The 25,739-nt window shown below is 36.2% G+C and overlaps 1 protein-coding gene across 2 annotated transcripts in view; it reads left to right on the top strand.

Moving 5' to 3' along the window:
* The first annotated feature begins 5,183 nt into the window (after nucleotides 1–5,183).
* The window catches only part of LOC106877218 (intraflagellar transport protein 54), a 293,932-nt gene continuing 273,376 nt past the window's right edge, over nucleotides 5,184–25,739 (top strand). For both annotated transcript variants that reach the window (XM_089354120.1, XM_089354119.1), the window contains exon 1: nucleotides 5,184–5,382. The gene's annotated coding sequence lies outside the window, so the exon portion shown is untranslated. The remainder of the gene's footprint in view (nucleotides 5,383–25,739) is intronic.

The raw sequence follows: 25,739 nt of genomic DNA, 5'->3' as shown, positions 1-25,739 counted from the left end.
TTTTTTCCACAGGTAGCGCAAAATCGTTCTAATCGAAATTTTTTTCCGCACTCGTTCTCAAAGCTGTAAAATAAAGAATAAACAATGTATATATGTTATGTATAAAAATAAAGAAAATAAAACGATTCAGCAACGATTGGGCAACAAACGGTATCAAATTAGTGATATAGCATGGGGATACAAATGTTTAAGAATCATCAGTGAAAATCCCCACATATATATATGCATCTGTCAGACGGGACCTTGATGACTGCCATGAGGTAGGAAAGTATACTAGTCCTTATATATTTAATACAATATTTCATATATTCAATAAGACATTCAATACTTCATTTCATTTTACTATTTATATTATATATTCCATATTCTATATCCCACATTAATTTTATAAGAATATAAATAAAACATAAAAAACAGACAGAGTTGGAACTCTTTTAAATAATAAATTCCTCTATACACGATCATACAAAACCCTTTTTTATATTTTTAAAATTTTTATTCATATATATATATATATATATATATATATATATATATATATATATATATATATATATATATATATATATATATATATATATATATATATTTGTATATATATATATATATATATATATATATATATATATATATATATATATATATATATATATATATATATATATATATATACGGAAGATCTCCTCAGCAGGATCAACGACTGCAACAACACTTGCAACCTGACAGGGTGTATAGTGGGTAGCATGGATGTGGTATCACTATACCCATCTATCGACGTGGATTTTGCAGTGGAAAAGTGCGTGGAGATGATCAACGAGAGCGAAGTAGAGTTCCAAAAAGTCAACACAGAAGAACTGGGCCTCCTACTTAGATTGACATATGACGATGTATATCTAGATAGATACGACCTTAGAGATTTCTGCCCTAGTAGACGTCTAAGAGGTAGACCACCCACAATTACCTCTATGGCTATGAAGACCCCTATAGAGAGATGGAGTGGATGGACCAGAGCCATACGGACCCCCACTAATATCCACCAGGTAAAGAAAATGATCGCACATGCACTAGGAGCTAGTATAAAGGTCACCCTAAAAGGCCACACCTTTAAATTTAACAACAAATTATACGCCCAGGACGAGGGGGCAGCCATCGGTGTTAGTATCGCCGGTGATGTAGCCAATCTCTTCATGGTATGGTGGGACAGAAGGCTTAAGGAACGCCTGACACAGAACTCCATACTCGTGAATGTGTACTCTCGATATGTCGATGATATCAACTTAGTGGTAAAGACACCCCCACAAGAGAGTACCCCTGAAATAGAAATAGAAACTAAGACTATGGAGAGCATCCAGCAAATGGCTAACTCCATCCACCAGAGTATTAAAGTTACGATAGACTACCCTACTAAACACCCTAACCATAGATTACCTGTATTAGATACTGAACTCTGGCTAGAAACTAAGAACAATAAAACCAGAATCTTCCATTCACACTATACAAAACCTATGGCCTCCAAATACCTGATCCACCGGAACTCGGCTATTGCGGACAATGCCAAATTCAACATATTGATGGCAGACCTCGTCAGAGTAATGCGAAATGTCTCCTGCATGTGCGACCCTACAGAATTAAAGAGACATATACAACATTTCGTCCACCGCATGCAGTTCTCAGGTTACAGCCATAAAGAAAGGATCAGAGTATACAAAGGAGCTATGAAGAAGTTTGAAACGATCAAACGCAACGATAAGAATGGGATTTGCCCACTCTATAGGAGCAAATCATGGAACACCATAGAAAGGACTAAGAAGAAAATAGGGAAGGCAAGCTCATGGTACGATAGCCACAAGTACCAGAGCGTCATGTTCGTCGACACCACCCCTAGAGGCGAACTGGCGTACCACTTTAGAAGGGCCCTAGACAAACTTAAGCTAAGAATTAAGGTTGTTGAAAGGCCAGGCAACCCTATTAAATCCCTTATCAGTAGAACATACCCTTTCAGTAGAACCCCCTGCACTGATAGGAACTGCATCGTATGTAGATTTAGCCCACAAACGAACTGCAAAACCAGAAATGTGGTCTATAGTATATAAGATGTACAGAGGGACGATGCAGAAATAAGACAATGACATATGTAGGCGAAACAGCAAGGAGCATAGGGGAGCGGGCAAACGAACATTGGAGGGAACTTAAGGAAGGGAAGAACTCATCAGTTCTGTACCAGCACGCTGAGCAAGAACATAGAGGCTCAATCAACAACATAGAAATTAAAATCTTATCTACACATAGCAGTGATGCAGCACTTAGACAAATTACTGAAGCTACACACATAATAGAAGAGAAACCTAGCCTGAATAGGAAACTAGAATGGAACACTAACACACACCACTAACAAACCACAAACCACAGCATGTGACAACATGTTACCCATAAACCAATAATAATATGAACAAAGTATAATACAATACATAGATAAACAAATGGAATTAAATACTACATACGTTAACAAAATTTAATTAAACACAAAAAAAACACACACACATGAACAAATAAATAAATAAAAACAAATACAAACGAACACGTATTAACAGAGTATATAGGTGATACAGACACTCCCCATACACACATGCACTTACAAAAGACACAGACACATTGAAGGACACGCATGCGTAGACACATACAATAGGAATACAAAATACAAAATGGCTGACAGTTAGCAAGGTGAGACACACATAAGAAAGAAGGAAACAAAGGACCACTGATGAGGTCACAGAAGTGTGACGAAAGAACTCTGGCCGAAATAAGATTAAGATTAATGTAATATAAAGCTGAAGCAAATTAACACCAAATATACAGTGCGTGTGTTTTTATTGGCTAAACTGGCAATATAACCATCCCCAAGTACAACAACATATATATATATATATATATATATATATATATATATATATATATATATATATATATATATATATATATATATATATATATATATATATATATATATATATATATATATATATATATATATATATATATATAAGCATACATACATACAGTACGTTAAACAGCAGTAAGATGTTGCTGATCAAACTCTTGTCTTTATTCATTTATATGTATATAACTTTCTCCGAGGCAGTAAAACAAAGTACTATTGAAGTGCATGGATGGATTCAATCAGCTGTCGCCTCCCGCTTAAATTTCTGTTTTTTTTTTTTTTTTTTTGCTTAATTCAAAAGCAATTTGTTCCTCTGAGAAAACTGTTGAACTCCAATTAGTGTCATCTTTGTGTTGCATCTAGATGATAATGACACTACGTCTTCTGATATGTAGTGCAAATATGACGTCACAAATGTTTATTATTGTTGTTGTTATTTACTCACAGGTCAATTAGTATAAAGGTGACCTATGAGGAAAAAGATTTCAACTGTAACCGTCCCTTTTATTTTACCTATGTGAGACGGGAACCCAGATCAGCATTTGCACAACATTCGTTAAATTATTGCTTTGTTATAGATGTCACTCGGGACTGAGTATACTTATACGCAAAGGCGACTTAACCGTTATAAAATTCGGATGTTTTCCATCCAAAATCACTACGATTAAGTAGTGATTTAGGATGGAAAAGTTCTCCTGCCTTATTGAAGACGGCAGGGTGTGACATGTTTTATATTCGTATGTATTTTTAGAGATTTCATTTGTAGGTGGTTTCAAATTTGAATGTGGTTCAGGGGTACCCCAAACTGCCTTTTAGACAGGGATGAGCAATTTGGAGTTGTATATGTGTTGTTACATGCAACACGTATATATATTTGCATTTAATCATTATTGTAGATACATACATACATACATAAACACACAAACATTCACATTCAAACGCACATACACCCCCCCCCCCCCCCACAACACACGCACACACACACAAACACATACACACAAACACATACACCTCCCCCCCCCCCCACACACACAGGGGCTCGTGGCTTAGTTGTTAGGATGTTGCAAGTCACGATCTCAAGATCGTGGTTTCGAATCTCGGACTGGTGGTGCGTTGTGTTTTTTAAGCAAAGCATTTCATATCATGCTGTTCTACTCCACTCAATTGTTAACAGTGGACCCTGCAACGGACTGGTATTCACTGAGCTAGAAAGTTGAACTGCATGCTCGGCCAGCAGAGAGGTATCATTCGAAAGCTACAACAATGCGCAGAGCCGTATTAGGACCAACGATGCATAAAACACATCCGATAGTCTGGCCGATACAGTGATACGATATATGCGTGTGTTTGCGTGTGTTTGTGTGCGTTTGTGTGCGTTTGTGTGTGTGTGTTTGTGTGCGTTTATGTGTGTGTGTGTGTGTGTGTGTGTGTGTGTGCGTGCGTTTGTGTGTGGTTGTGTGCATGTGTATACGTGCATGAGCGCTCTCGTGTGTATTTGCATGATTTCGCTTTTTCTTGTCCAGAATATGAATGAATACCATACATAGTCTTTCTTTATTACGTTTGTACAAGATACAGTTTAGGTGGGCGGAGATCATCGTCAATTAAATCTCTTGAGTACTTAAATCGTACTTATTTTATCTTCTGAAAGAAAAAAATGAAAAATAATCAGCAATGATAGAAATTATATATAACATAGCGTCATAGTCACAAATGTCTGAAGGCGTTTCATTCACTTTAATTGACCAGATCACTCGAGTGGTACTTGTTTCATTGATCTTCGACGGATGAAAAAAGCTACAAGAATCCTGATTAAAATGTCTGAGAATAAAATTGATATCCAAAACAACAATTTCTATATATTTTTGGAACATTACATTATTTTTATCCTTTTAATTTCATTACACTAGATTTCAATAAAATGTTTAAAAAATTTAGTAACATAGCAGAAAGCTATTCTGAACTTTTACTCAATATCAGTTGAAAAGACAAGTAAGGAGATTTCGTATCAACTTTTCATTTATAGTTTGTGAAGGCGAAAGAGAGAAATAATGAAAAATATTCCTATACGAAGGCTTGCACTTGAAAAGGGAAACTGAAACCTTTGAAAATTATTCAACTCCTTGTTAGATCTCGACCAAATGATAATGAGATAATCCTTTGACGCGACTCTGGACTATGACGTCATAAATGATATTTATTATGTGGTTTTTCCTCAATAATTTATGGGAATATGAAGACATTAAAAGTCGGGATTCCATTTGACGAACTGGTATTCTTCAGGCACTTCAGATATTTTTCACGCGTTGTGTCTTGGAAAAGCATATTTTCAGCACGCTAAATGCCGTGTAGTAGAAAAATCTGTAACTCTGATAAAGGAAAAATTGATCTTGTAGGTCCATAATCGAAGGCGACCCATCTGTAAACATTCATTTCTTTCCCAGGTAAGTAAATCTAGGACTGCATCGTATTCTTCTGTCTTTCCTTCTTCGCCATAGTAGGTACCATGAAGAAGAGATTTCGTAGTTACTAGTTTACAACGATCACGCAGAGGCTCCCTAGTTAACTCAGAATCCACAAGTATTTGTTAGAAATGAGCTGCATGAAAGTTAGGAAAGTTAATAAAATTCCTTCTTTAAGGCATAATGTGATGGAGATTGGCAGCTATCCTTAACAAGTAGAGCGACCGTTTTCAGGTCCCTTAGTTAGCTGAAAAGCCAGAACTCTTTGGTGAAGGTAAGATAAAGAAAACTTAGGAATGTTAATGAATTTAACGTGATAACAATATTAAAAATAAACATGGATACTTAAAACGAAAAAACAAACCCCAAACATGGGATTCATTGATAAGTGCGTATTTTTCAAGATATAAATACAAACACACTCTCTTGCTTGCCTAAGGTTTTCTACCAAATCTGATTTTCTTTTATTTGTGGCTGCAAATTTTGGTACAGAGCCAGAAGTCTTTTTTTTTTCCTTATTTGAGGTGTGGGGAAATAGATTGCATCAACCCTTGTACTTAATTGCTATTTTATTTTATCGACCCCGAAAGGATTAAAAGCAAAGTCGACCTCGGAGGAATTTGAACTTAGAACCTAAAGACGGACGAAATGTTGCTAAGCATTTTGTCCACTATGCTAACGGCTTTGCCAGCTCGCCGCGTTACTGTACCCTATGTATAATGCATTCAGTTTCAGTCATGGACCAAATATGTAACTACTGACTTGGAGATGTCAGTTATAACACTGTATGGGTGTCTCTTTTTCGGTTCTGCAGGTTGTACAGCGTGTTTCTTTCTTCGTCAGTTTTAGCGGCACCTAACTTCTTACACTCTTAAAATGTTCAATGCTAGTCTTCTTTAAAAATATCTTTAATTAGTCTTTGCTTCACACATCTATTTATTCTTTCTTTTTCATTTGGTACTACAACTACGTGTTCCTTATAATGTGGCCAACACAATATGAGAGACACGAGGCAGATTTGCAGACTGCAAAGTTCGAGCCATCATAACTAATACTTCAATAGTGTGAATGTGATGTTGGTTATATTGGCTTAACAGAGGATTTTTATGTGCATAATCCTATCTCACCAAAGTACTTGGCAAAATTGTTACCGCACCAAGCAAAAAATGCTTAGCAGCATTCCGCTGTTTTTTTTTTACGGTCAGAGGTCAAATTCCGCCGGGATCGACTTTATCTTTCATTCTTTCGGGGTCGTGAAAATAAACACCAATTGTTCACTTGGGTCGATCTAATCGACTTAAATCCTTCCCTGAAATTTCTGATCTTGTGCCAAAATTTTAAACCATTATCAGAGGCTCCAGTAGTGCATGTTATCAAATTTTAGAATAAGAATGAATTAGTTAGGTTTGTCAAATATTCAACGAACTATTTACATTCAATTATTGATGTAGATACATTTACAAAAATGCATACATACGTACATACATACATACATACATACAAACATACATACATTTGTTATCGACCGGCTTGAACTCTCTCAAGAAGAACTTAAATAGAAATTAATGAAAATTCACACATACATACAACAAGGAAACCTCCCTATGCGATTCGATGTTGTTGAAACAAAATACAATGCGATTCGGAAAAAGACTGTCCTGGAATAAATACTGAGAAATCCCCTGTTATTGAATACATACACAAACATCCACACAAATATTGGTAGCACATTCTCATCAAAACATCTGTCAGGCCGGATATTGTTGTTTGGTAATTTGGTACAGACAAGAAACAGTATATACCATCAAAGAGGTCAACTCCCCAGCTGATTTGAATATCGTTTTGGAGATCAAGTAAAAGAGGATAACTGACAACTGTTCCGAATTCTCCAGTTCTTATATCCAGATTATAAATTCACATTTATAGCAATAATAATTGGTACACTTGGTTTTGTAAGTAAATGCCTAAGTGACAACCTGGATAAGATGGGGTTTTCGGAAAAGAAATCAGCCAGCTAATCGCACCTTACAAATACAATCTGTAGTGGGACGGTAAAAATATGCAAGACTTTTCTCAAGTTTAAAACGTGACTTTGTTTTTGTTATCTACATTTTTGTATGTTTGTTATAAACCAACTCCTTCCTCAGTGGACGAATTCAAATAATTAGAATCAGAAGAGAACATACATACATATGTATGTTTACACACACAGATACCCATCGATCCAACAATCCTATCTATCCATTCATCCGTCCTTACATACATACATACATACATACATACATACAAACATACATGCATACATACATACATACATACATACATACATACAAACATACATACATACATAAATACATACATACATACATACAAACATACACACATACATACATACATACATACATACATACATACATACATACATACATACATACATACGTAATGGTAACCGTTGTGGTCAGTCCAATACTCGGACATGTGTAATTACTGTTCATATGAAGGCAACATACGAAATATTGGAAAAGTTGAGCTACGGAGTGCGGTAAGATTACTTACAAATATTTCTACATACGTGTTTTGAACATTACATGTATTGCAGCAATTCTATATACACGATACGTACATCTTAATACATTTATATAAACACAACGCTGTAACATTTACATACATAAAGAAATGTCAAGTAACTTTTCAAAACAAATCACGAAAAAGAAACACACTACTCCATTTGTACATTTAATGAAATTGTAGAATTAAAAATAACCTGAAAGGAAAAATTAATCAAGCTGTGAACAACTTTAAATTTAATTCTGACAAAACTTTATCGAAACTTTTAAAGAAAATCATTGTCTGTTTTGAAAAATAAATACAAATATCAGTGAATAGACAAAATCATTATGACTAAACGTGTAAGTCTCCTTCAACCTAACAGTGACTACAGTTATTGTATATTATGGGCGTACGACCTTAACAAATATTTATATGAAGCATACATATAATCTGACCATAAAAAAGTTTGGTTTTATACAAAAGTTAAGAATTTGTGGAACTCCAAACATACAGAATTAGATTTTCCCTCCAAACATTAAAATGAACAACTAAAACGTATTATCAGATGTAAATTGATACATCTAACAGAAATGTCCGATTTAAAGCAGGCAAGCACTAAAAAGCCTGCCGTTGAAGATAATCATCCCACTTCAAGGGAAGAACAGATAGAACGGTTAGTTAAAGTTAGCAGTAAACAACACAACCACAATTTAATTGAAATCCATGCCTATACTATACAAACAAGAGGACCAGAAACCTGTGGACGCCTTACAAGTGATCTGGGATGGTATGTTTCAACAGGTCCACAACCTTAATTTGAATGACAGGCCATATAACACCAGTATAAGTAAAGAACCCAGTAAATTAGAATTAGAGGCAGTAAACGAAATAACAAACAAATATCTGAAGACCACAGAGTCTAGACGTATGAACACAACCTACGCAACCATTAATCTTTTGGTATATGTTTCAGTTGTCACATTACTAGCGTCTCGCAAATAGCTGAAACCACGCAATCGAGATTCAAGCAGAAAGCCTGAACCAGCATGGGCACGTAACTTAAAAAGTAAAATTTTATTCCTGTGAAAAAGTATTTCACCGATCATTGTAGTTTTGAAATGTAACACAGAGAACAAATTCACACGGCATCAGAAATACCTCAGAAAAAAAAAAAAAAAACTAGAGAAGCGATTTGGAGCTGCAGGGTTTAAAAACCTAAACTCCAAACTGCATCAGCTAAAAAAATAATTCAGAACTACAGCTGAAAAACTAAAATATAAATCTACAGCATCTAAACGGCAAATGCTCAACAAATTATTTTCCAGAGATCCCGATTCAGTTTATCAGTTTCAATGCAAAAGGCTCAATTTCTGTAAAAGACGTCCTGACAAACGATCAGGTTGAGGTCAACTGGAAATCTGTATGGGCAATAAATGATGAATTCACCAAACAAGCTGTTCGACTAAAAGAACTGGTGCAGAATTACTATCAGCATAGCTAGCAAAATCAGTATGAAATAGACGACGAAATACTAAAAACAATTGCAGTGTGGAAGGTGCTTATAAGCCATTTAAAAACACACAAAAACCGTTCGATTCACTTCAACATTTAAATTTAATTTGTCAAAATATTTTCGTCGCTTTGAGACCGTGACCTGTTCACTGACAAAATTCCGTGCTGAAGTGAATCTAACGGATTTTGTGTGTTTTTAAATGGCTTATAAACACCATCCGCGCTGCAGTTGTTTTTGTTTCAGCACACGATCTCAGATCAGGTCATTTGCAATACAAGCACATCTCCGTAATACTAAAAACAGTTCTACAGAAAATGTCAAACAGGAAATCTCCAGTCCAGACCTCATAACCGGTTACTGGCAGAAGTATTTCATCTTTTCATCGGCGAGATCTCATACGACTGTATGGAGAAGGTATCAAGGGCAGACAAGAACTGTCCCAATCGTCATCAACAGCGACTTCTCTTCTCATTCCCCAAAATAACCAAATTGCACTTGCTAAATTTACCACCCAGTAGTCTGCCAGAATATCGGAATTGTACAAATTATACACTGAGTGCCCCAAACCGTCCATGCAAGATCATTGTCTCACCAACAACAGCACAACACCTGAGCAAACTGGAAAAATGTGGGGCTGTATACAGCAGCTACAATTTAACAAAAAGGATCCAGGAAAAAAGTAAAGCATCACAGGAAATTAATAATAGCGTGGTTGGACTACCAGAAGGCTTTTGATAATATACAATAAAGTTAGCTTATCAGGACCTGTTCTTGAACGCATGACCAAAAGTTGGTACACCACTTGGGTGTGATAAGAAACAAATTGAGTCGGATAGCATTCACTACCCAAAAAGCTATCTTTCAGCGTGACGGTCTGTTGTTGCCCTTCGTCCACTCGTACATACATGCATGCACACGTACATACATACATACATACATACATACATACATACATACATACATACATGCGTACATGCATGCAAATCACAGCCGTCATTTAAGTGAGAATAACACAGTGTGTACCATGGTTTCGCTAACTGTTTAAGATGCCTATATAGTTGCAGGCAAACTCAGGCACCCACATGATATGTGCGTGTGTGTGTGTGTGTGTGTGTGTGTGTGTGTGTGTGTGTGTGTGTGTGCATCCTCTCTGTGTGACTGTACTTACATGTATTTGTCTATAGTCTGTTGACTCTAATCCAGTATGTGTATATCGTACATAATATCGATTTATTACATTTGAAGAAGACCAGTTTTAGTTGGGCTGAAGTCATCTTCAATTAAATCCACTTGAGTATTTGAATCGTACTTATTTCATCTTCTGTCAAAGAAACAGAACATATAAAAACAACCAGCAATAATAGAGATTATTTATATAGTCTTGTAACCAGAAATTTTTCAAGGAATGTTTATTTGCTATAATCGACCAAACTACTCGAGTGATGCTTACTTTATTGATCTCGAACGGATGAAAAAAATTACAGACATCTTGATTAAATGTCTTAGAAGATGAATGATGTCCAAACAACAATTTCTAAGTATTTTTGGAGAATTCAATATTTTTTTCTCTTTTAATTTTGTTTTCTCATTCGAGTTCAATAAAATTTGAACAAAATGTATTAAGATAGTTGAAATCTAATCTGAAAAATTTACTTACTCAGCAGGACTTTTGCGAAGATAGCTGAATATCAGTTTAAAAGGCATGAATGTGTTTCCAATGTACTTCGTTGATAATTTAGGAATATACTGTAGTATGCAGAAGAGCAGGAAATAACTTAAGAGATTTCTGTACGAGGGTTTGCATTTCAAACAAGGAATTGGAAGCTATTTACTTCTTCGTTAGCACTGCAAATAAATGAGATACTTCCTGTAACGACACTCTGAAGTATGATGTCAGGAATGATATTCATCGTCTGGATTTTTCTAATAACTGATAACAAAGCCAAATCTTATCCATGGAAGTGAAGACGTTACAGAGTCGAGTTTTCACTTGTACTGTTATTCTTCAAAAACTTCTGATATTACGTTCGTATTAGGTATCGTATACCATATAGATTCATAACGTTGGTAGAGTGTCTGTGCTGTTTAATACTTAGCCCCGCATCAGTCTTGGTCTGGCAGTCCACTGAAAGAAGGCAACGTAACGGTGATCATCAGTGTACCTAAAACTATATCAGAATCCTATACGGCCATCCTTCTTCAGTACCGTAAGTCTCCTGAGGGAGATTTCACTGCTACTTCTAACATACCGAACGAATAGTGGAGGTTTCCTTCGTTAACTTGACGGCCACAAATGCTCCTTAGAGACGAGCTGAATAAAAGTCCGGAGAGTTAATGAATTTGAAGAGCGGAAATAAAAGCTGACAAGGATCTCTTGCCCCAAGGAACATCGGAAATGATATTTAACACAATGACAAAATACAAAACTATAAGTCGGTATTTAAAATAAAGAAACACTGATAATAGAGAGAATAAAACTACACTAACAGCCCAGAATGGAATAGCAACAAGTTCATAACATCGCACTTTGAAAGTTCATAACATCGCACTTTGAAGGCTGCTCCATGAAATCCAGGAGCTATAAATCGTCAATTATAACATTCTTTGAAGGAATATCGGCTAGTGACAAAAGGACAATTTAATCCGAGATATACTAAAGAAATATACCTTTGATAATAGATCTGTTCAATGGAAACTAATCTTAAAATGAATAACATTTGTCATTCTGTCTCTTACGGATAGTTTTATAAGTTATGAGAACTTTGTGATAATATAAAACATTTTAACATTTCAAAGTCGGTGTTCCTTGCTCTACACATATAAACATATATTTGTACATATAAATACATACGCGCGCAGACACACACACACACACACACACACACACACACACACACACACACACACACACACACACACACACACACACACACACACACAACATACACACACACACACACACACACACAACATACACACACATACAATACACATACACAAATAACACACACTTTGCTTAAGGTTGCCTATATATGACTACGATCATCATTATTTTTGATATCTGGAACTTCTGGTAACTGAACATTACAATCCGAATAGCTTCGGTCGTAGACAGGACATATAAATGGTAGCATAGGGAGATCAAGTGTGATACTGTATGAATAATATAATCATGCCTATTTTCTCGCTTTTCTGAGTGTATATTTTCTTCCTTTTCTTCGGTATTCTTTGAACACTGAGACTGACGAATTAAGTGACGCTTAGTGATGCTCTTTCTCTCTTGAAGTCTTAGTGCTGCACCTCTTTAAAATAATCTTTAGTTGAATTTGATTCCCTTCTTATATCTTGCAGTTAATTGTTTGTCATAGTGTAACTGTCCGTAGAAAATTTTACACGTGAGACTCGAATTTGATATGGGTAATGCATGTCCAAGCCATCTCAGTTTGATGTCTGTATAGTGTGGTTTCAGAGTGTGGTGGAGAATTTCTCCGTTCCTGGGTTCCGTGGAGAAGGGAGGTAACTCTTTGTAAAGTAACGTTCAGAAATTGTTTGTCTCCCTTTCATCCATTGATCATAAAAAAAAAGAAATATTGCTTTTAATATTTGATTCACGTCTTTGAAAGTTTTTAAAAATATTTATTTCCGGTTTTCTAGCGTCAGTGACATCTATATCTTTCTATCTATATCTCTCTATCCATCTCCCTCTATCTATCTCTATCTCTCCATATCTCTCTATCCATCTCTTTCTTTGTATCTTTCTCTCACTTAGTATCTATTTGTCTATATCTTATCTATCTATCTCATTTGTCTAACTAGCTACCTCTCTCTCTCCCTCTCTCTATATCTCACTCACTCTCTTGTTTTCACTTTCATTTTTCAGACGCTATTGTTTTCACTTTAAGTTCAATCGCTATTGTTTTCACTGTGAGTTTTCAATCGCTATTTACAAACAACAACGACAAATTACTGACAAAAAGAAGTTCACAATTACTGATGAAAGTAATTTCATACATAATTTATTGACAGAAGTAACTTCATAAATTTCACTTCAATCTGTACACTTCGTTAAATTTGCCTATAAATTTCTTATTTACTTTTGCAACGTTTTGTGTTTTTTGTTGTTGGCGGAATTACTGATAAAAGTAAGTTCATAATTTACTGTCAGATGTAACTTTAAAAAATTTCACTAAAATCCGTACATTTAGTTAATTTCCCTAAAAATCTCCTATTTACTTTTGAAACGGTTTTGCGTTTTTCTGTAGTTAACGGCTTTTTTCTGGTTCCTTCGATACTGGCCCTTTGATTCACTGACAAATTTCGCTTCAACCTGTACAATTCTTTATTTTCCGTAAAAAATTTCTTATTTACTTTCTGTCCATCGTACTAAAAAATATAATTTCTGTTACCAAGTTATTTTCATTGTTTACTATATTCTGCACCCGTGTGTATCATGCTTAGAAGGGAAGTGTCAAACCTGTCTACAATGTCAAGGTTAGCTAAAAGAATGTCTCTGTATCTTTCTCTGGCTTAGTATTTATAACCAGGCTTAGAAGGGAAGTGTCAAATCTGTCTACAATGACAAGGTTAGCCAAAAGAATGTGTTTGTCCAGGGAAAGAGAGACAGCTGCAGAAAGGGAAGCATACCAAGAAACTAACAGAATGTGCACTACAAAAGCCAGAGCATCTCAAAGTGATTAACAGAGGTATGCACGGCTGACAAGGAACGAAGAGCATTTGCAACACCTCAGAGAAGCAACTTCTATGAAGCAGCTTTCAATTATGATCCAGCAGTTTATTATGCAGATGACAATAGTGTTTCCATTAGTGCAATGATAACTGCGTGCATACATTGTAAAGCAAGGAAGTGGCCTGAAGAGACACCTGCACTGTGCTGCAGTGGTGGAAAGGTTAAACTCCCTGCAGTCACCCAACCTCCAGAGCCATTGAAGAAACTATTGTCATCAACTGACCAAGATTCCAAGCACTTCCAAAAAAAATTAGACAATACAACGCTGCACTAGAGATTACATCATTTGGAGCCACAAGAGATTTAATTGGATTCATGCAAACTTTCAAGATCAAAGGTCAGATTTATCATCGGATTGGCTCTCTACTACCACTGTCAAAATGAATCACCAAAATCGGCCTTTAATTGTATATAATCTGTATTTGTTTTTGATTATGAAATAAGCTGCACAAAACGTGTTTTTGAATTACTTTATATACATATATGAGTTGAAAACTTTCTTTTAACATTGCACGTTACGTTTATGTTCCATGCTGGATGGATTGGAGAGTTATTAATCTAGAAAGTTGGTAACCCAGCTACTAGCAGTTGAGACCTGCGTAATCTAGATGGCATTTTAAAATTTCATTATCCTCTTTAACCAGGGCAACGCCGGGTATTTCTGCTACTGTCTATATATTTCATATGAATTTGATCAGCTTTTCTATACAATTTTTCATTGTAAAATTTTGTAGTTATTGCTTCAGCCCATCGAATGTTGAAATTTTACGCAAATTTGCATTTTTACTCGCTCCAATGTGTAGATGGATATGTTACGAAACTCTGAAATGAAAATTGATTAATCTGTCAAAATTTCAGAACACAGGAAGTCAATACTATGTAATTAGATATAATGTAGAAAACTTGAGCTTAATGTATACAATGGGAGTTCCATATTACGAGACTTATGTTCACAATAGATACAATTTCTATATTTCGTAAGAAGGATACTCGGTCAGTGGCGTAGCAAGGGTGAGTGGATGCGAAGGAACGGTCTACTTTGGGCGACTCTTTTAGTTAAACCTTGCATTCATATAGATTTGTAAAATTAAAGATTCATTATTATTCTCATTACATACGGGATCGTCACTTTTTGGTCTTCTATATAAGCCTGTATAAGCTTGGCAGCTGGCGGGTAAAAGTGACAGCAAATTGAACGGCTGTCCCAGGCGGCTCATACTGTAACTACATATCCTTTTTAGTGTGTGTGTGTGTGTGTGTGTGTGTGTGTGTAACTACGTCACAGTATCCAGTTTTCAAGCACCGTAATTTTGTAGAAGATATAACAACTGTTACGTTAACCAAGGCAGACTCCTGTCATAGTCGCTGTCTGATTCGTCTTACACTCCTTTAATAACAGAGTTGTTAATTAAACTGTTACTTTCTGTGTCTCGCTGAGATAATAAAATTCCATCTCATTGAAGTTAACAGCGTGAAATCCCTTTAGTACTAGAAGCGAATTGCAAGTTACTAAGAACTCATGGGATGCATATGTAATGAAAATAATAATGAATCTCTAATTCTACAAATCTACATGAATGTAACGTATATTGAATTATTGCTGAGGTATTGGAGGTCACCCGCGGCCAATCAGACATATGATTAAAAGCGATCCAAATGTGATTGTAGTTATTCCATTATAGTACACAGCAACAACTACGTAACTAACCCCCGTGGGTATGTTGTGATACGTTGGAGATTTTTCTTTCGTATAGATTTTTGGAGACGTTCTCAACAAGCGACTTCAACCTTTAACACGAGAAGGTACAAGTTGGGATTGTTAAACTTTCAAAGATCTATTCCCATTCAACACATATTTGCATGAACTTTTTAATGTAGATACGTGTACGCTCATACATACATACATACATACATACATACATACATACATACAAACATACACACACACACACACACACACACACGCATACACACATACACACACACACACATATCGATCCCTCGATTCATTCATCCATCTATAAAAAATACATAAATTATTACTTACATACCAACATAGATATATAAACATATATACATACACACACACACCAAACATAAATCCTTTAGTGTGTGTGCGTGTATGTGTGCGCGCGTGTATGCGTGCGTGCGTGTGTGTGTGTGTGTGTGTGTGTGTGTGTGTGTATGTGTGCATTTACACGTATTTGTCTATGTTGTCTTTTGACCAGAATATTGTGAATATGGTGCACAATATTGATTTATTGCATCGATACAAGACCACAGTATTAAGGCGGCGAGCTGGCAGAAACGTTAGCACGCCAGACGAAATGCTTACGTTCTGAGTTCAAATTCCACCGAGGTTGACTTTGCCTTTCATCCTTTCAGGGTCGATAAATTAAGTACCAGTTGCGTACTGGGTCGATCTAATCGACTGGCCCCCAAATTTCGGGCCTTGTGCCTAGAGTAGAAAAGGATACAAGTCCACAGTTTAGGTGGGCGGAGGTCATTGTCGCCAATCTAATCAATTCTCCTATTTGAACCATACTTATCTTATCTTTTGCGGAAGAAATATAACAGAAAAACAGAGAAGCAATAATTAAAAATTATTTATAATATAGCTTAAAGGCTACAGATATTTTGAAGGATGGTTCATTCGCTTAAGGCGACCAATCTACTTGTGTAGTACTTATTTTATTGATCTCGAACGGATGAAAATATTATAAAAATATTGATTAAATATCTCAGAATATGATTGTTGTCTAAATGGCAATTTCTATGTATTCTTAGTGCATTACATTATATGAATCTCCTATTTAATTCCTTTTATTACAGTTCAATAAAACGTTAACAAAACCTATTTTCTTCATTTACCAAACAAGACCTTTTCAAATATAACTTACTGTCAATTGAAAAGGCATGCGTGTGCTTCGTATCGACTTCATTGCGAGTTTGTGTGTATAGGAAACAACAGTGCAGGAAATATTTGAATTAACATACGCACAATGTCTTGTATTTCAAAGTAATCGGCGCCGTTGGAAGCCATTTAATTCCTTGTTAGTATCACTGCCAAATGTTGATGGAATACGTCTGGAGGCGAAATATTGAGTAAATTATGAAGTCATAAATGATATTTATTGATGGAATGTTTTTTAGCAATGACTAACTTAATTCTTCGCTATAGAATCTTCTCTACAGAAATATAAACAGTACAGAGTTGGGCTTTCTCAACATGTAAAAATATTCTTCAGATCTTTGAGATACTTGCTTCTCGCATTGTCTAATAAAAAGTCTTTATCCAGTATGCGAATACTGCACATTATTTTGATCACAAATTAGGTACATCTTGTAGTAGCTGTTGTTTTTAACTCTAGGTCAATCATTAGGGAGCTGAGCGCTGATCAAAGGTGGTGCGACTGTGACCATCCTTCTTGTTTCCAAGTTAATATACATTGGGTTATATTACTATTCAAGTTAGTATATTTAGAACTACAACCTATGTGTCTTTTTTTATGACGTCAGAGTGTGGTAAGAATGGGATTTCTAGCAGTAGACCACGCAACCGTGTTAGGGTTTCATCGCTAGTTCAAAGACTTCGAGTGTTTGGTGGAGGTAAATATTCCTGGTTTTTATTGTCATTAATTTTCATAACTATACCAGAAAAATGAAAAACAAACAATATTGTTTTGTTTCATAGATAACAGGATACATGATTATAGAGATGCTAGTCGTTTAACCAAACATCAGTACTTGACTAGAAATTGTTGGGAAATTATGAGAACATGTTATTTTTTTGCATTATATGACTCACTGGAGTATAATTTCTACATAAGATATACCATACATTTTTTAAATGATTTTATCAGAATTCAATAAAATGGTGTCCAATAGAACAGTAAGTACACTTAGCCGGTTTACATTTATTCTGAAGAATTATATCCTACTTACATAAGAATAATAACAAGTCCCTTAAAAATCTGATTCAGTATCAGTTGAAAAGCAAGCAAGCATTACAGCTCATATCACCAACTCTAATCCCTTTCTTTTATGACAATCAAAACGCCTTTCTTTAAAGACCATTTCCACTCCAGATCTTTCCTTTGTTACTTCTTTCTGTTGCTCTTCAGAGAGATTTAGTGTAGACGGTGTTGTTAAATTCAACATCGACATATCATCTGAATGAATTTAGTACACCAGTTTCCCAACAAAACAATTCACCAAGTGTTTCTATCCGTCTTTCATCTGTTGGATCGACTGTCTCCAGTTAGATTGCACGATCCGTACTGATGGAACACTGCCTGATCAACATTCTATCTAGTCTAATGCGTCCGAGATTCGGTTTACTCTCTCAATACTCACACTCCTCTTTCTTCGCGTGTATCAACAACCTACCTACTTGCCGTTACGTCTAACAACGTTTGAATAGGCATGGACGTCTAACAATGTCCATGCCTATGCAGACGATGCCACCATTCATTATTTCCAAACCTTCCGTGCTCAAGCGTCATTCACATGAAACCTGAATAGCACACAACAAATTTACACTAACTCAATGAACGGATATTTTGAAAACGAACTCCAAATAAGTCTTGTTTGCGCTTGCATCACAAAACTACTCCTCTCAAGGTAACAATGTCGTACCCTTCCCTAATGAATATGAACAACATGTAAATTGAAGTCGTAAGGTTGTTACAAAAGCAAAGACTCACCACCATTGAGGATCTCTTCTGTCGAACGTACGTTAGCAAAAGAACCTCTCTCTCTCTGTCACATTCACTCACTCTCTCTCTTTCTCTCTTACTACTACAACAACAACAACAACTACTACTACTACTACTACTACTACTACTACTACTACTACTACTACTACTACTACTACTATTACTACTACTACTACTACTACTATAATGTCCTTTGCTCCCATGAACTGACTGGTTTTGTGCTGCTTTCCCTTTGGCACTTCCGACTTCCTCTCTCTTCATACTGTGTCCACAAACACACGCTCTCTCTCTCTTTCTCTCTCTCTCTCTCTCTCTCTCTCTCTCTCTCTCTCTCTCTCTCTATATATATATATATATATATATATATATATATATATCACACACACACATACACTCATAAACAAACAAACACACACAGATCCCTCCTTGTACCTTCAGTTTCTATTATTCAAGCTAAATGCTAATCGTATCAATTTTACCAGTCATGGAAGATCTTCGAAGGCCACGGGAACAACTTCTTCTTATCGACCAAACAAATGAAAAAAAATTACCCCCTCTAACAGTTTGCTCGTTTACTTGAAACATAATTAATGTTTTTCTTCTTTTCACATAAATATTTAACAGTCAGTTAAATTCTTGTTAACGTTCCAACTAAATTTTAAATTTATACGTCATTCAATGTTATACACAACGGATGGTATTTTTATGTCATTCCCAATGATTGATGACTAGGTTAAACCTCATTAGAAATGTCCTTTTTAGGAAACAAAACCAATGCAAAATCTAGTTTTGACATGATTTTGAGGTAGTAATTAAGACATTGACATCTTTGAGCCTCATTTTGCTGGATACCAACTTCCACTGAAAGTAGTGTTATCACAACAAAACTATGTAATACATTGGTTTCAAATTTTGACGCGAGGCCAGCAGATTTGGCGGGAAGGGATAAGTTGGTTACACTGATCTGAGTATTCAACTGGTATTTATTTTATCGGCCCTGAATGGATAAAAAGCAAAGTTGAACTCGGCAGCACTTGAATTCAGAACGTAACTATGTAATATATTTATTTGTTTATTGCCTACAAGGGGCTAAACACAGAGGGAACAAACAAGGGAAGACAAACGGATTAAGTTAATTATATCGTCCCCAGTGCGTCACTGGTATTTATTTAATCGATCCCAAAAGGATGAAAGGCAAAGTCAATCTCGACGGAATTTGAACTCAGAACGTAACGGCAGACGAAATACCGCTAAGCATTTCGCTCGGCGCGATAATGAATCTGCCAGCTCACCACTTTACAAAACTATGTAATATATTAATGATAGTGGGTATATACATTTGTACATATAAATCTGTGTGTGTGTGTGTGTGTGTGTGTGTGTGTGTGTGTGTGTGTGTGTGTGTTTAGATTTACTCGTCTCCTGTTTTTAAAGCATTTTTCATATTTAAGTTTCTGTATAACATGAATTCCTTTCTTTCTTCAGTGGAAAGATGTTACGATATGCTCCAACTAAATTAACAAAAAGACATATTCTCTCAAAAATATCAGTGAACAAAGTCGGTTCCTTTATGTAAGGTAATATTCAGAATGCTTGGAAGCTAGTGATGGCCTACACTGACAACAATTAATTAATACGAGAATTCCTAGTTGACGCGAAGAATTCAATTTAGTATAATTTAATTAAGATGTTCGGTGTATTTATTTATACAATGGGCAAAAGCTTCATATAAAAATTATAAATGAGAACTGGATTAATTTCTTCCAGCAATTGCGGCTATACAAATAATTTAAATTAAAAATTTATGGTTCACGATAAAGTAATACAACTAGAGTAGTAAAAGGAAAATATATAATTGGTTTTAGTTTAAAATTTTTGAAACGTTTTGCTGTGGCTCAGTTTGAAACCCGTCTATACTTGTAATAATAATTACAAATGCCTTTACTCACAGATACGCTGATCCCCTTCAGATGTTGATACAAATAGATACAGTAGAGGACATAAGGCTTACGCCCTTTCAGTGTCTGACTTCGAATGCAGGAGGACTCGACTTTACATTCCATCCTCCCAAGAATAAAATAAATTACGTATCAAATACTGGTGTGACCGTGTGCTTATGTAAGAAAGTTATATATATATATCAGGTCAGCCCATAAGTGGTCAGTGCTAGTGTGTGCGTGGTGGTGTGATGTGATGTGATGTGGTGGTGTGTGGTATGGTGTGTATGGTGTAGTGGTGTGTGGTGTGGTGTGATGGTGTTGGAAGGTGGGGAAGTACTCTGAATGTAGTTCTATATAAATCTTTAATAATCTTTTTTATACTTAAGACCATCAGAAATGTTAAGATATCAACCTCTACCCACGTTATCATGCTTGTTACAGCTTAGATTAGATTACTTAGATAAGTTTCGGCTGAAGTTGACTAATTTAAGAGCACCACACAGTCAGCTCTGGGGAACCGTAGCCCATTCAGACAGAGGGTTATTGTTTCCAGAGACATATCTGGGTGTGGGTAGTTTATCTGGCATTTGTTGGGGATAATCATCTAGCGATCGTTTGAATGCCGTGAAGTCACTTTCTTCCTTTATGTGTGTCTGGCACGATGTTGAAGAAAGCAGGGCCAATTGAGGTGAAATAGTTCTGTCATAGTGTTGTGATACGACACGAACATTTCTGTAGTGGATGGATGGTACGGGGGCCAAGCCTCGAACGAATTTTAAAGGTGGGCAATGTTGATGGAATATTTTCCACATCATACAGATGATATAGAGCTCTCAGCGGCGGTAGTGGAAGTAAAGCCTGAGCTTTTTGAGTCGATCCCAATACTCAAGGCTTGTTATGTCATCCTCCGCAGATCTCCGCCAAGCAGCTCACTTTAAGATAGATACGCGAGTAAAATCACTAATAGAGAAACGAAAATAAACTTTGGAAACAGCAACACCAACATAGGTTACGTGGAAACGATGAACGTATTTTCAAGGGAGATAATCAAAGAACGTAACATTGTAATACTTCATGTAAAGTAAATATAACAAATGAAAAACCCTTCAAGAATCCATAAAAATTCCCGGACCACTACCAAAATTTCATCATCTATTCCTTGTGTCATTACTAACCTTTTCTGCAAGTTTCATCAAATACCGTTTACAACTTTTTGAGTTATTTTGCACACAGACGGACAGACGGAGAAACCAACGCCGATGAAAACATAACTTCCTTCCTTGGCGAAGGTAAAAATAGAACAGGACATACATACATACATACATAGAAAGATAATCCTGAGTACAAAGAAATAAAACATCACAATATGGGAGAAGCCATAGACACTCATAGTAAAAAAGAATACTGGTGGAATATACCAGTGAAGACCTCAATAAAATGTAAGCACAACAGACCTGATATAACGATTTGGGATAGAGAAGAGAAAGTGTGCACAGTTGTGGAAATTAGCTGACCAGCTAACATAAAGCTGAAGAACAGTGAAAAAGAGAACACATATGCTGAACTATCGAGAAATCTGCAGTTACTCTATCCAGATTACAAGTTCAGGTTTATACTTGTAATTATTGGGGCCCTGGGATATGTAACACACTGCCTAAATACCAATCTTGAGAAATTAGGCTTCTCTAATCCAGAAAGGAGAAAGCTAATTCGAAGACTGCAGATCCAATCCATAACTGGAACTGTAAAAATCTGTAAAATTTTCCAGAAGTTTATCATTTAAATATATATGAGCATGTCTAGATATGCAACTATATGCATGAGAATACATACATACAACATACAAATCTGCACATACATACATACATACATACATACATACATACATACATACATGATGGCTGCAAACACGTGTTCGAGTACTGCCATCACCTTATCAAAAGTCCCACACATGCGAAGGGTACGACGAGCCATTTTTGTGATAGGTCTTTTTTTCAAACGATGCCTGTGCATGATGATTTTTTTAATTTTTACAGTGGAGAAAGGATTTACACAAATCCAATCACACTCTCTGATCAGGGACAACATAAACTCGAACAGAAGAACAAGTCTACATAATCAAATATTGTCAGTGTCGCAGGTTTTCTCTCAGAGCTTCCCTCTCCTAGCGAGATGTTGTGACAACAACATAGGAGCCTCCCATTTCCAGGGGGACAGCCGCACGCCTGGACACCAACCCAGGTATTTCTACGTCCTCGCGCGTACACACATGCATACATACACATATACACATATTGTTGGATGGCCGTTGACTGTTGATGAGCTCTTCCGCTCTCCATACATACATACGTACGTACATACATACATACGTTTTCAGATTTGCTCATTTATATTAACGTATGTGTATGTGCGTATTTATGTGTTGGTGTACATAAATTTCTATGAGTCCTTGTCAGCTTTTATTCCACGTGTGGAGACTGTACATAATATATATTTCTAATTTTGATGCAACATCGTAAAACGTCTAAGTGAGTAACAGTGTCTATTAAACCAGTCTAGTACTTCCCTGTGTCTTATTATATTGACTGCCGGGAGAAGGAAAAATATATTAAAATTGATTTCATATATTATTAGTACAAGGTTATACATACAGCACGATGCGATAATCAGTTATGTCAACATTATTACTGAAGTGATATTTGTTTTATAGTTTCTCAACCTCATGACACTCGTTTTATAGAAGTCGAAAGGATGGAAAAACAAAGCGAAACAAATAGAAAGGAACAAGATAATTGTTTGGCTAAAATAATTTATGAGCAAAAGACAATATTCATATTTTCTTGGAGCATTGCAAAATTGTTATTGCAATTCAGTAATAAAAGAAATTTTAGATGTTGTAGTGCCCCAAGGAAATACAGAAATTACTTATTGTATATATTTTTTTCATTCTTTTAGAGATATTAAAACAAAATATTGCTAACGTTATGATTGCCAAAATGCATTTCCCTCAAACAAAAATATTAATTTCAAGCATTAGCACAAGGACATACACTTGGATGATATTTCAATAATACTGTTAGAAATATAGACCCCAGTACTTGGTACTTGACTGGTACCTCATTATTTACTTGTTTCAGTCATAGGACTGGGATCATACTGGGGCACTAATTTTTAAGCCTGGTATCCTGACTATGTTAATCCATTTTGTCGAAGTGCTAGGTTAGGGGAACGTAAACAAACCAGCAAGCGGGAGGAGGTCAAACGCACACACACACACACACACACACACACACACACACACATACATACATTTCAAAAGTTAGACAGAGAAGGGGAAAAGTGGGCGAAAACTGGGCGAAAAGATAACGAAAGTGGGAGACAAACAAGATACAAGGAACATTCGCGGTTGATTTTCTCATCAGTTGGTTTCCGAGACGCCTTAGTGGTTTCACGCTATTTAAGCCAAAACCACTGTTATCTAACGGAAACGCCAGAGCATAGAGCTACAGGAAAAAGCTGACAAATGTGTGCGAGGACAGGACAAAACAACATCGCGTGTACAATAAGAAATAATAACATGATATAACAGACAAAGTATGGTACATATACAATAGAAAATACCTTATGGCTGTATAATAGGCAATAAGAATAATCATACGTATACAGTACTAAAGCAATACAATACAAACAGAAAAAGCCTTTCCGGCTATCAAGACAGACGTAGAGAGGTAGCGCAAAGAAACGGAAAAAGTCCTTGACGGACAGAACACAAACGTGTCTGGTTAGGTCAGCAGCAGGCCGAAGAAAACGACGCGCTTCGATTGGACACTGGTCACGTGGAAGGAGAGAGGAAGAGGGGTGGAGGTATTAAGGAATGAGAAAGAGGGAAAGAGAGAGGCAGAAGAATAAGAGAGAAGGAAGGAGAGAGGACAGGATCCAAGGGAGGCAATTAAGGAGAGAGGGAAAAGAAAAAGAGAGAGAAGAAAGAGGAGGGGAGGAGTGAGCTAAGAGTCGCACTAAAAATATTCAGGGAATATTTTTTTTACAGCTAACTTCAAAAGTTAGACAGGGAAGGAAAAAATAGACGAAAGCTGAGCGAAAACATAACGGACAGAAAAAGGAGACAAAAACATGATACAAGGAACATTCGCAGCTGATTTTCTCATCGGTTGGTTTCCGAAATGCCTGAGTGGTTTTTCTGCACAAATTCACTCACAAAGCATTGGTCGGCTGGGAGACATCTGCCCAAAATACTGCGCAGTGAGACTGAACCTAAAGCTACGTACAACAAAGCGAGATTCATAACCACACAACCATGCAATGCATTCCCACGCTAGGATTCGAAATGGGGCTTCGCAGGTGGTAGACATGAATTATAACCTCTAGACCATTCGAAAAGATAAAAGGTAAAATTTATTTCGTAGGATTTCAAATTTGGGCACAAGGCCAGCAGGTTTGGAAGAATGGGTAAGTCGATTACACCGACCCCAGTGCTCAACTAGTACTTATTTTATCGAATCCGAAAGGATGAAAGACAACGTCGACCTCGACGGAATATTAACTTAGAACGTCAAGACGGACGAAATGCCGCTAAGCATTTTTCCTGGCGCGATAACGATCCTGCTTATATGTTGTCTTTATCCGAACTGAAATAGCAAAAAACAAAAACATTTAATACCTACATTATTTACATTATTTACATTCGACGAATATTTGTCCTCATTTTGTTTGTTGTTAACACAACGTTTCGGATGATATACCCTCCAGCATTCTTCAGGTGTCTTGGGGAATTTCGAACTTGGGTTCTCATTCCTAAGGTATGTCCCCATTGAAGTTAACAACAAACAAGATAAGGACAAGTACTTGTCGAA

The sequence above is a fragment of the Octopus bimaculoides genome, chromosome 6 (genome assembly GCF_046866305.1).
Source record: "Octopus bimaculoides isolate indiv1 chromosome 6, ASM4686630v1, whole genome shotgun sequence".
In the NCBI taxonomy this organism is placed as follows: Eukaryota; Metazoa; Mollusca; class Cephalopoda; order Octopoda; family Octopodidae; genus Octopus; species Octopus bimaculoides.
Note: the sequence above shows the minus strand (reverse complement) of the source record. Positions and strands in the feature narration are given on the sequence as shown.